Source organism: Mustela erminea, chromosome 2 (assembly GCF_009829155.1).
Source record: "Mustela erminea isolate mMusErm1 chromosome 2, mMusErm1.Pri, whole genome shotgun sequence".
NCBI lineage: Eukaryota > Metazoa > Chordata > Mammalia > Carnivora > Mustelidae > Mustela > Mustela erminea.
In genome coordinates this window covers 38,571,549-38,582,940 of record NC_045615.1, presented here as the reverse complement: position 1 = coordinate 38,582,940, position 11,392 = coordinate 38,571,549, and the positions used below count along the sequence as shown (strand labels likewise).

Sequence of the window (11,392 nt, the reverse complement as noted above, 5' to 3'; positions counted from 1 at the left end):
TGTAATATTAGTTTCAAAAATAATTTCTAAGATAAACAAAATGTTAATAAACATCATTAGTTGGAAAAGCAAAGTAAAACTTAATGAAATGCAATTACATGCATACAAATGTCTACAATGAAAAATGATGAGAATGAGTGTTGTCAGCTACGTGGAAAAAACTACATAGTTGGTGGGGAAATATAATGATCCAACCATTTTGCAAGAACAATTGGGGAGTTTTTCATAAAGACAAACATACATTTACATATGACCCAGAATTTCACTTCTTGAAATTCATCCAAGAGACATGAAAACTTATGTCCTCACACACACATATAAAAATGCTCTTAGCAGGACCCCTGGATGGCTCAGTCAGTTAAAGGTCCAACTCTTGATTTTGGCTCCAGTCCTGATCTCAGGTTTGTAAGATCAAGCCCCGTGTTGGGCTCTTTACTAAATATGGAGCCTGCTTAAGATTCTGTCTTTTCCTCTGCCCACCACTCCAACCTCACTCATGCAGATGCTTTCTCTCTCCCTCAAAAAACAAATGCTCATAGTAACTTTATTTATAATAGTTAAAAACTGAAAGCAATTCAAACATTGATTAACAAGGAAATGGATATTATTATACATAGCAAAATGGAATACTATGGTTACAAAAAGGAACCAAGGAAACATACAACTGTATTGTGCTGGAAAAAGTCAGAAATGTTATGTTGAGGAAAAGGAGCTAAACATCATAAAGTATATACTTCGTGACTGCATTTATATGAAATTCTAAAAAGTTCAAAATAATCTATATTCATACCACTAACATGTATAAGGAAACTTTTAAAGATGAGGCAAATATTATTTATCTTGATCAGGAGAGTAATTTTACAGTGTATACACGTGTCATAACTCTTTGAATTCCACACTGTAACTAGATACTAGTTATTCTAAAGTTGAAAAAAGAGACTAAAAATCTGAAGCTTCGTTTGTTATTACATTTCATATCTTGAATTAGCATTTGGTAATAATTAATGAACTCACTTGTCAGACATTGTTATAAATGTTTTACAAGTATGAATATTTAATAAAGCTGGTATACAATTTTATTGCATGAGATTATTACTGCTGAATGATTTCCTAAGTATTCTTTCAAGTCACTATAATCTCCATCACAGCACTGCAATGTAGGTTGGGCACATGTATTATCCCCCTCATTCTAAAAGTTAAAAAACTTGAAACATGTTGAGGTTGAAGTAATTTATTAAGCAAAGTCTCTCAGCTAATAAGCAGTAGATTTGGAAATTTAATCCTATCATTCTTTCTGCTAATCATTCTAAATAATTCATGAATTGAATTATTGAATTGAATAAATTGTATATTTTTGAGTAATTTTCAAATTTGGAAATTGATGTTATTTGTCCTTGCACTTTTAGAGGAAAAGGCTTGCATAGTTGACTCATCACTACTTAACTTTGTTCTCATTTTACTGCAGCTATTGTAAACAACTAGTCCATTTGCAACCCACATATGGCAAGAACATTACCTCCCATGGACTGTGTTTATCTTGGGTGGTTAATGATCCCAAATCCAACATCTACCAAGGTTATAGCTCAAGGAAACTTTCCAAAGCACTCATTAAAGAGATTTTTTTTTTCCTTCTCAGAAGCAAGTTCCATATGAATTCTTGCTTTCTGACTCATCTGCCAAATCCAGCACATTGCTTTATGCCCCAAAGGCACCAGAGGATCGAGCCAACCTGTCAAATTCCTGCCATAAATTTAGCTTAAACTATGAGAATATTTCTCCAGGGAAAGATACTTCACACCCCTCAAGCAATCCCCTAGATATTTTAAATATTTGTCTCCTTATATGAGTGGTTTTTATTTAAGACTAAGCACAATATACTTCTGAATTAGATATTTTCTTTAACATTGTGCATTTGCTGTTAGTAATAAGTAGAGATGATTTAGATGTGTGTGCATGCATGTGTGATTGAAAGACAAACAGGATTGGAGGAGAAGGAAAGAGAAGAGCCAGAGAGGGAGTGAAGGGGAATGGGGAAGGGGGAGGGGTGGTAAGAAGAGGGAAAGGGAACAAAAAAAGGACAGTTATAGGAATACAGAGAAGCAGAAAGAGGAGAAGGACCAGAATTGGAAGAGGGAGGGAGGAAGGAGAGAGAAGAGGCTATTAAAATATATGTTTATCTACTGTGTATATGTTTAATATATTATCTAGACATTCTGTGCAGTGATTTTTGTGTCATTTAAGAATGTTTACAGAATATTTTTTTTCTTCTAAGATACTTTTGGAGGAGTCTAAAAAGTAATTTACTTCAGGCATAACATATACACTGGCTATTAATTATATGATTCATGGATAGCTACATTTTCAATATAGAGAGTTTTTATGGAATACATAACTGTAAGAAAATATTCCTATAATGTGATAGGTAAAAAATGTCCCCTGCTCTAAGATGTCCATGTCCTACTCCCTAGAACCCATGCATATGTTACTTTACATGGCAAAAAGGACTCTACAGCTGCGATTCAAGTAAGAATCTTGAGATGGGGAGAGAATCCAGGATTATCCAGAGGGCCTAAAGAAATCTCAGGGGTCCTTACAAATTGAAAGGAAGGAAAGCAGGAGGTCAGAGGGAAATGTAAAGATACTATGCACTGCTGGCTTCTGGGATTTTGTTTGTTCATTTCCTGTTTTACTTTAATTCCAGCACATTTAACATACAGTATTATAATAGTTTCAAGTGCAAAATATGTTGATTCAGCTGATTTTTGAATGCAGAATAGGCTACTAGCTAAGAGTGCAGGCAGCTACTAGAAAATTCGAGGGAATAGATCCTCCCCTAGAACCTCCAGAAAGAATGCAGATCTGTCAACACCTTGATTTTAACCTAGTGAAACCCACTTCAGACTCTGTTTGGCACTCCAGAACTGTAAGATAACAAATTTTTTTTTTTTCTTTTTAAGCTAACAAATTTGTGGTAGTTTGCTACAGCCATAATATGAAAAATAGACATAAGAATAGACAGAGAAAGTTTTTTTTTTCAGCAAAATGTACCCTTTAGTTACTTAGATGTGTATTTACTCCTAGAAAATAAGTGCTTTTCTAGTTTCAAGCAACTATGAGAGAACCGCTGTGTTCTTCTACACTCACTTGCCAGAAGGTAGAACTGGAAGTCACAAGTATGTCTATGAATGGAAATTAAAAGGGAAACTCAACAGGAGATGAAATTCTGAATAGTGTTTAAATTTTTCTTAGAGAAATAGACATTGTTATGTAGAAATATTCAGATGCTACATAAAAATGTATGTAAAAACACTAGCAAAAACCATTGAACTGCTTTACCAAATATCACTACTGAGGAAATGTCTGAAAAATATCACAAAGTATAAAATCATATATTAATACTAATGCCAGATTTTAAATATAGACCTTTAGTTTTCCTCATAGTGTAGTTTTCAAATGTGCAAGAAATTTCACAAGAGAACAAGTCAAGAAGCTCCTAAAAAGGCAGCAAATTCTTCACAAGTCAATCATCTCTTGAACCCAAAAAAAGACAGGAAGCAAGTGTAAGATTATAAAATGTTAAAAATGAAATTCCATCACAATGTACTTTTTTCAAGCTCTCCTGAAAATTTAACAAAACTATCAATGTTAATTGCACTTTGTCATATGATTTGAGTTTGCTTTAAGCTCATGTATTGAAAAAAAGACTCATTTCACACACAAAATCTGTTGCACACCCGGCTTCCTTAAAACTTATAGTTGAACACTTCCAGTGCCAAAAAAAATTCAGGAAAGCTACAGGAAAGTGTTTTAGTAAGCTTTTGCTTGATAGGTCTGAGCAATAATGTGAAGTCATCGAACTGAAACTTAGAAATGATAAAAAGACATTATCTTGATATTTGCATTTTAATTTTAGCACCTAACATTGCAGAAAGTATCCATGTTTCTGTTACTATTTTTTAATTTAACTTTATCATGATGATCAAAATTTAGGAGTCAAAAGGTAACTGTCCCAATTCTATTTCAAATTTGCCATGTGTCTTCCATTTGTGTGACCATATTTATGCCATTTACCTTCTCTTTTATAAGATTGTGGCTGAGGGTGCTTTTTTTTTTTAAGATTTTTATTTATTTATTTGACAGACAGAGATCACAAGTAGGCAGAGAGGCAGGCAGAGAGAGAGAGGAGGAAGCAGGCTCCCCGCTGAGCAGAGAGCCCTATGCGGGGCTTGATACCAGGACCCTGGGATCATGACTTGAGCCGAAGGAGAGGCTTTAACACACTGAGCCACCCAAGCACCACCTCAGGGTGCTTTTGCTCTTGTTTTCCATGCCTTGAGTTTTCAATATTCACCATACATTGCTTTTCATCTGGTTGACTGGGTCCATATGGAGGGAAAAGAGTATGACCAAAGAAGTGTCTATATAGGGGTGCCTGGGTAGCTCAGTTGGTTAAGCAACTGCTTCAGCTCAGGTCATGATCCTGGAATCCCAGGGTAGAGTCCCACATTGGGCTCCCTGCTTGGAAAAGAGTCTGCTTCTCCCTCTGACCTCTGCCCTCTCATGCTCTCTTTCTCTCAAATAAATAAATAAATCTTAAAAAAAAAAAATGAAGTGTCTACATATATGTATCCATCGAACTTTTCAAATTCCCTATTGGTATCTACTTGATATTTCTTCATGTCTTTAAAATAACCCTTAACATCATTACCAAAGTCAGAGAAGAGCTTCTGATCATGTGTAAAGACACCCTTTAGGAAAAGTTTATTGATGAATTGATCAAATTCTTTCCAATGACGAAAACTAGGCAGTTTTTCCAATAAATACATTTCAATTTATTGTTTGAATTAATCTATCCTTACTGTATTTGACACTTCCATATTAGAAAGGTTTTTGAATTCCAATTGAGCACATTCAAACACACCAGAACAATACCTGAAGGAATCCTAATTTTCACTACAGTCATGCTCAGGACTGCATTTATGTCAGTTTGTATTTTTTCTAAATTCTTCAGTGAATTGGTTTTTCTTTCTTTCCCTTTCTTTGCGTAATAGGCCTCTATTACTCTGGTTTTTTGTATGTGCCTTATACTGAGGGTGTAAATAGTCACTAAAGACTTTTGTTAGGTTTTTCTTTTAGCTGATTTTATTTCTGTGTCCCCAAATCTTTTATTGGCCTCTTCATCAAAGATATTCTTGACATATCTTTGAAGTGCCTGAAAATGGATTTAACTGAATCTGAATTTTTTTTTACAGATTTTATTTCACAGCTTCTTTAGCCTGTTTAATTTTTTTTCTCTATGATTCTTCACAAACTCTGTGGCGGAATTCTTCATGACATCAAATGTTTTCTTAACTGAACCCCAAAATATTACATTCATCTTATTTTTAGCCCTGTAGTTTCCTCTACTCCCCTTTCCCCCCCATTAGTTTCTTGTTTTATATTTTGATCTTTTGCTTCAATAAATATAGTCTTTTCCACAAATCAGAACACTACTACTCAAAGTTTAGCTTCTGCTCCAGCTCAGTGAGTCTTTCCATAAGATTTCTATTTTCCTTTTTTTCAGTCAATACATTGGGAGAATCTGGGTTGCCATATGACTCACTAGAACTCTACTGCTGGAGTTCCACCTTTAAAGCCATGGTTATTAGTCATTCTCTCTCCTGTTCCTCCATTAGCACCTTTGCATCTGCGAAAAGAACCTCCCTTTGATTAAGGAAGCTGTGTGTCTTCAGCTTTTTTCTTCCAGATGCTGTTTAAGTTTCTGATTTTCTGTAATTAATACAGTATCTGTCCTTTTATCTTTCAATATCCTAATCTGTTCTCTTAGTTTCCTTAACTCTTCCTGTAATGAAGAAAAGCCTTTTTCTTCTTTTTCCAGAGGTATGTCTAAATTCTGATTTTCTGTATCAATATTCTTTTTCTGAGTTTCAAAGGACAACTTTTCTTCTTCAGTTAGGTCTCAACGTCTTGCAAGATTTCCCTTCAATGACTTACAATCTATGAAAGATTCTTGTTCCTGTTGACATCGAAAAGATAATCATTCATTTCATTCAGTTCATCTTCATGTATCTTTCTGACTGTGGTCGCTTCTGAATATGAATTGTGCCATAGAAATATTTAAATCCCATGCCAATTGCCATCACCAAAGCAAATATAACACACTTATTGAGACCACTGCTGAATTGGCATTTATACAACTCCCTAGAAGTTCGGTTTTTTGTTCAGAAAGTATCTGTTTCTCAGATTCTGAACTAGAAAGTCTGCTTCCTAGCATGGCATGGTCTAAAGGCAGGACTAGGGTGAAGACTGGTTTCATCACTACTTGATTGATCATCACTAGTCTGGGATGAAAATGAAAATACAGTTTCTGACTGGCACAAGGTATACTGGCTGCAAGAAGAAAAGCCCTTTTTTTTTTTTAATTTTTTATTTTTTATAAACATGTATTTTTATCCCCAGGGGTACAGGTCTGTGAATCACCAGGTTTACACACTTCACAGCACTCACCAAAGCACATACCCTCCCCAATGTCCATAATCCCACCCCCTTCTCCCAACCCCCCTCCCCCCAGCAACCCTCAGTTTGTTTTGTGAGAATAAGAGTCACTTATGGTTTGTCTCCCTCCCAATCCCATCTTGTTTCATTGATTCTTCTCCTACCCACTTAAGCCCCCATGTTGCATCACCACTTCCTCATATCAGGGAGATCATATGATAGTTGTCTTTCTCTGCTTGACTTATTTTGCTAAGCATGATACGCTCTAGTTCCATCCATGTTGTCGCAAATGGCAAGATTTCATTTGAAAAGCCCTTTTAAAAAAAATTTGTTTGTTTGTTTGTTTGTTTTAGAGAGAGTGAGAAAGAGAGAGCATGAGCAGGAAAAAGGGCATGAGAGTGAGAAGGAGAGAATCTCCAGGAGACTCTGCACTGAGCTGGGAGTCCCACAAAGTCTCCATCCCAGGATGCTGAGATCATGACCTGAGCCAAACCAAGAGTTGGTGGTTCAAATGACTGAGACACCTAGGCACCTGTAGCCCATGTGAAAGTCTTCTGAACTCTGAGCTTCCTCAACAATTATAGCTTCTTGATTTCGAATATCTTCTTAACTTACGTGGCTCAAGGTTTATAATACCAGAATCATGACAGACAGTTCCAAAATAGACATTGTCTTCAGATGACTTTTTTCCTTCTTTCTTAAGTGCTGATTTTATTTCCTCCAAAGCTGGATAAGCAGTTTCTTCCATTTACATTTGCCGTTTTGGCTACTCTCCCCCTGCTCTGACTGCAGTACTTAGAGCCCCTCTTGCTCTAAAGATGTGCATTCTGGAGCAAGTTCACAGCTGTCACTGGCTGCACCATGTTCAGAATTCACCATCTCTTTATCAGACCCCTCGTGATTGATGACAGTCCAACCACAAGACGAATCACTGTCACTGGAATTTTCTGACATTTTTCAGTTCTGAATGGGCAGTACCATGTCCACCTGAGTCTGTTGGCTGTCACAGAGGCAGTGGTCCCAGCCTGCAGAAAGTACCCCAGTCTTTATATTTCATATCCTGTTCTGTTAGTGGAAGACAATATTGGTGGTATCAGTTTTTAAGGTGACAACACTGAATTGTTTTCAGCAGAGCAGCAACACCAGCATCAGAGAATATTACCCCTCCTGAAATGTTTGAATTTGAGACTATCTTCCCAGAGTGTTCAATAGTATCTGAACCCTCAAGGTCAACAAGTACTCCTAATACAGAGAAAGTTTTTAATAAATACATGTTGAATCAATAGTTAGAGAAAATGGTTGTCTATGAATAATCTGTACTAAAGGGACTTGATGAATTAAATCACCTCCTCTACTAGCTGGTGGGTATCTGAATGTCACCTTGTATTTCTGTGGAGTAAGGAAGAGTGCAATTCTCAAGAAATTAGAGTTTTTGTAAGAGACAATTTAGACCCATATTTTTTTTTTATTTTTAAGATTTTATTTATTTATTTATTTATTTATTTATTTATTTGAGAGTAGAAGGAGAATGAGAGCATGAGCAGGAAGAGGGGCAGAGGAAGAGGGAGAAGAGAGCAGGGAGCCTAATGTGGGGCTAAATCCCAGGACTCTGGGATCATGACCTGAGGCAAAGGCAGACACTTAACTGGCTGAGCCACCCAGGTGCCCCCAAACCCATAAGTTTTAGAGGTAAGTAGTATAAGAATGAAGGGATATATGAGAGATACACATAGTATGGTGATGAAGGGGGCAGGCTCTGGTATCAAACTGCATTGACTCCATTTCTTATTTATAAGCTATATGGTTTCTGGGAAGTTACTTCATATTTGTGTATCAGTTTCATCTTATGTCAAATAAAGAGAGAAGTGTACTTACCTTACAAACTTACTGTGAGGAATGAATGATACAGTATAAGCAAAGTGCATAGAAACATGAGAAATATGTACTGGACACAAAAAGGAGGTCTAAGTAAGCCCCATGAGGTGAAATGGCGTGTTTAGGACTGCAGTGAAAATGTGATTTTTATTAAAGTGATATGATTTTATGAGAAAAAGGGTTCCTGAGATACTGAAGATAAATTTCTCTATTAAAACATTTCCCTAGAGGTAGCTCTGGGCATTAAAACAACTTGACATTATCACTTTGCCAGTTTAGGAATATTTCCTACCTTATCATGTCTTCATACATACATGGGTTTTAGATGAATTTTCACCATTTTAAAGTCATAGGCTCATGTTACTGATCTCATTAGCAAGGGGCAAAGAAAAGCTGTGTAGTCTGCTGATAATAAAAAATTACTGTGGCCTCTAATGGTTAATTAATTGAAATAATACCTGCAAAATGCTTTAAACAAGGTAAGCAAGCACAAAATAATGGCCATTGCTAAATGGCTGCTTGTATATTATATCAAGTCAGGGTAAAACTGCTCCTGGAATTTGGCCACTGGACATAGCCAGTTTGTAGACAGTACCACTCCAAGAGGACACGATTTATTAAATGACTGTTTACTTTATAGCTGTTATTGATAAGATGCCATTATTCCTTTTAACACCCTTCTCACTCTATTTTTTAAAAAATATTGTTTTTATTTGTTTTTATTTTGTGGGAAGTAGAAAACTTATTTTATTTATGTATTTATTTTTAATTTAATTTAATTGTGTTTCACTGGTCCAAGATTCATTGCTTACGTACCACACCCAGTACTCCATGTAATACGAGACTTCCTTAATATTCACCACCAGGCTCACCTATCCCCATACCCTCCTCCCCTCAAAACCCTTAGTTTGTTTCTCAGAGTCCACATTCTCTCATTGTTTTTCTTGCCCTCTGATTTTCCCCAGCTCACTTTTCTTTCCATCTCCCCATGTCCTCTGTGTTATTTTTTATGCTCCACAAGTAAGTGAAACCATATGATAATTGACTTTATCTGCTTGACTTATTTCACTCAGCGTAGCACATACAATAAAATGTACAGATTTTAAGTGTTGCTTTTGATAGGTTTTGACAGCTGCATACATTCTATAATCACCATCCAAAACAAGGTACAGAACTTTTCCATCATCTTAGAAAGTTGTTCCTGCTCATTATCAGACAGTAAGAACCCACTTTATCATCACCGTGGTAACAAAGTTAACCACTTTCATTTAATGACCTCAAAAGTATTCTGTTTGTTCTTGTATTTCATATATATAGAATTATAGAAATGTATTCTTTTGTGTCTGGTTCTTTTTGTGCACCATAATATTTATGAGATTCATCCAGGTTATGAGTACATCAGTAGTGTGTTCCTTTTCATTGCTCAGTAGTATTCCATTGAATGACTACAGTAGGATTTGTTTATCCATTTCTTCTTCATAGTAATATGGTTTCTATCATGGGGTTATTATAAATAAGGATACTGTGCATATTCTTGTCAAAGATTTTATGTTGACGTATGTTTTCATTTCTTTTCAGTAAATAATTGATTCAAGATGGATTGTAGGTTTAAATGCAAAAACTAAAACTATAAATTATCTGAAAGAAGTGATAGGAGAATATCTTCAAGCCATTCAGGGAGGTAAAGCTTTCTTAGAGACATAAAATGGTAACCAGAAAAGAACAAAGTTGGTAAATTGAACTTTGCAAAAAAAACAAAAAACAAAAAACAAAAAAAAACAAAAACAAAAACAAAACAAAAAAACTCTCTCTCTGAAGATGTCATTTAAAAAAATGAATAGGCAAATCAAGGAGTAGGAATAAGATATTTGCAATTTGTATAACCAACAAATAACTTTTGTTCAGAAAATATATAGAACTATAATAGTAAAAAGACAAAGGGCCAATAAAAGGGGGGCAAAACATTTCATTGGATAATTGACAACATACTTACCCATTAGAGGACTTGTATTACCTCATTTCAAGAGTTATTTTTAAAAAAAATAAGTATTCTTACAATGTGATATTGGCAAAAGGGTACAAAAAATGAATGCATGGAACAGAACAGATAGCCCAAGAAGAAACTTAGATATATATTTAGTTAATTCCCCTTTTAAGTCATTCTGCTGATGCTTGTTGCCCCAATTGTCTTTTTAATACCACAGTTTTCTCATTGTTCTTCTGTTTCTATGAACTCCTCTCATAATATCACAAAATCACTCCCAAATTTCAATTTGCTTCTAACTCCTCTTTTTCACTAGAGCGTATGTTTAAGAAATGCTGTTTTTCTCAACAAAACAACCGATTATGCCATAGTTAACTAGTAACTTACTTAATCTTTTTTTTTTTTTAAGATTTTATTTATTTTCATAAAAGGCAGAGAGACAGAGGGAGGTAAAGGCAGAGGGAGAAGCAGATGCCTCACAGAGGAGGGAGCCAGATGCAGGACTCAATTCCAGGACCCTGGACTCATTACCTGAGCCAAAGGCAAGTGCTTAGCCAACTGAGTCCCTCAGGTGTAACTTACTTAATTTTATTTGTACACCCACAACATATTTGTTAATACAAATATATTTCTCTTGGTTGGTTAAGGAAATGTACTAAAATGAAGCAAACATTGCAAGAAAGTAAGGTTAACAACAACAAAAAAAGTGTGAGAAATTATCTCATAGCTCTCCTTATGTCACACTATATAAGAGACCTTGACATCACACCTGTGTATAAAAAGGCTACTATTTCTTGACAATTCAAGTCTCAGACATCTCACTGGAAATGGTATGAGATATACTACTTTATCTCAAACTAGAACCTATATAAGCCAGTCTTTTTTAATGTTAGATTTATTTAAATGGCCTTTGTTTCTAGTTGTCTCAATAATGTGGTGTGGTCAGCTATTAATGGTCACTTTAATTGCATGATCTATGCTTGAATATTAAAAATGGAAGTAAGCCATAGTAATCAGTAGTAATAGGGAAAGAATGAT

The 11,392-nt window shown here is 35.3% G+C and overlaps 1 pseudogene; it reads right to left on the bottom strand.

The window, feature by feature from the left end:
• Nucleotides 1-5,329: 5,329 nt before the first annotated feature.
• On the bottom strand, nucleotides 5,330-7,469 carry LOC116583097 (annotated as a pseudogene).
• Nucleotides 7,470-11,392: the final 3,923 nt, after the last annotated feature.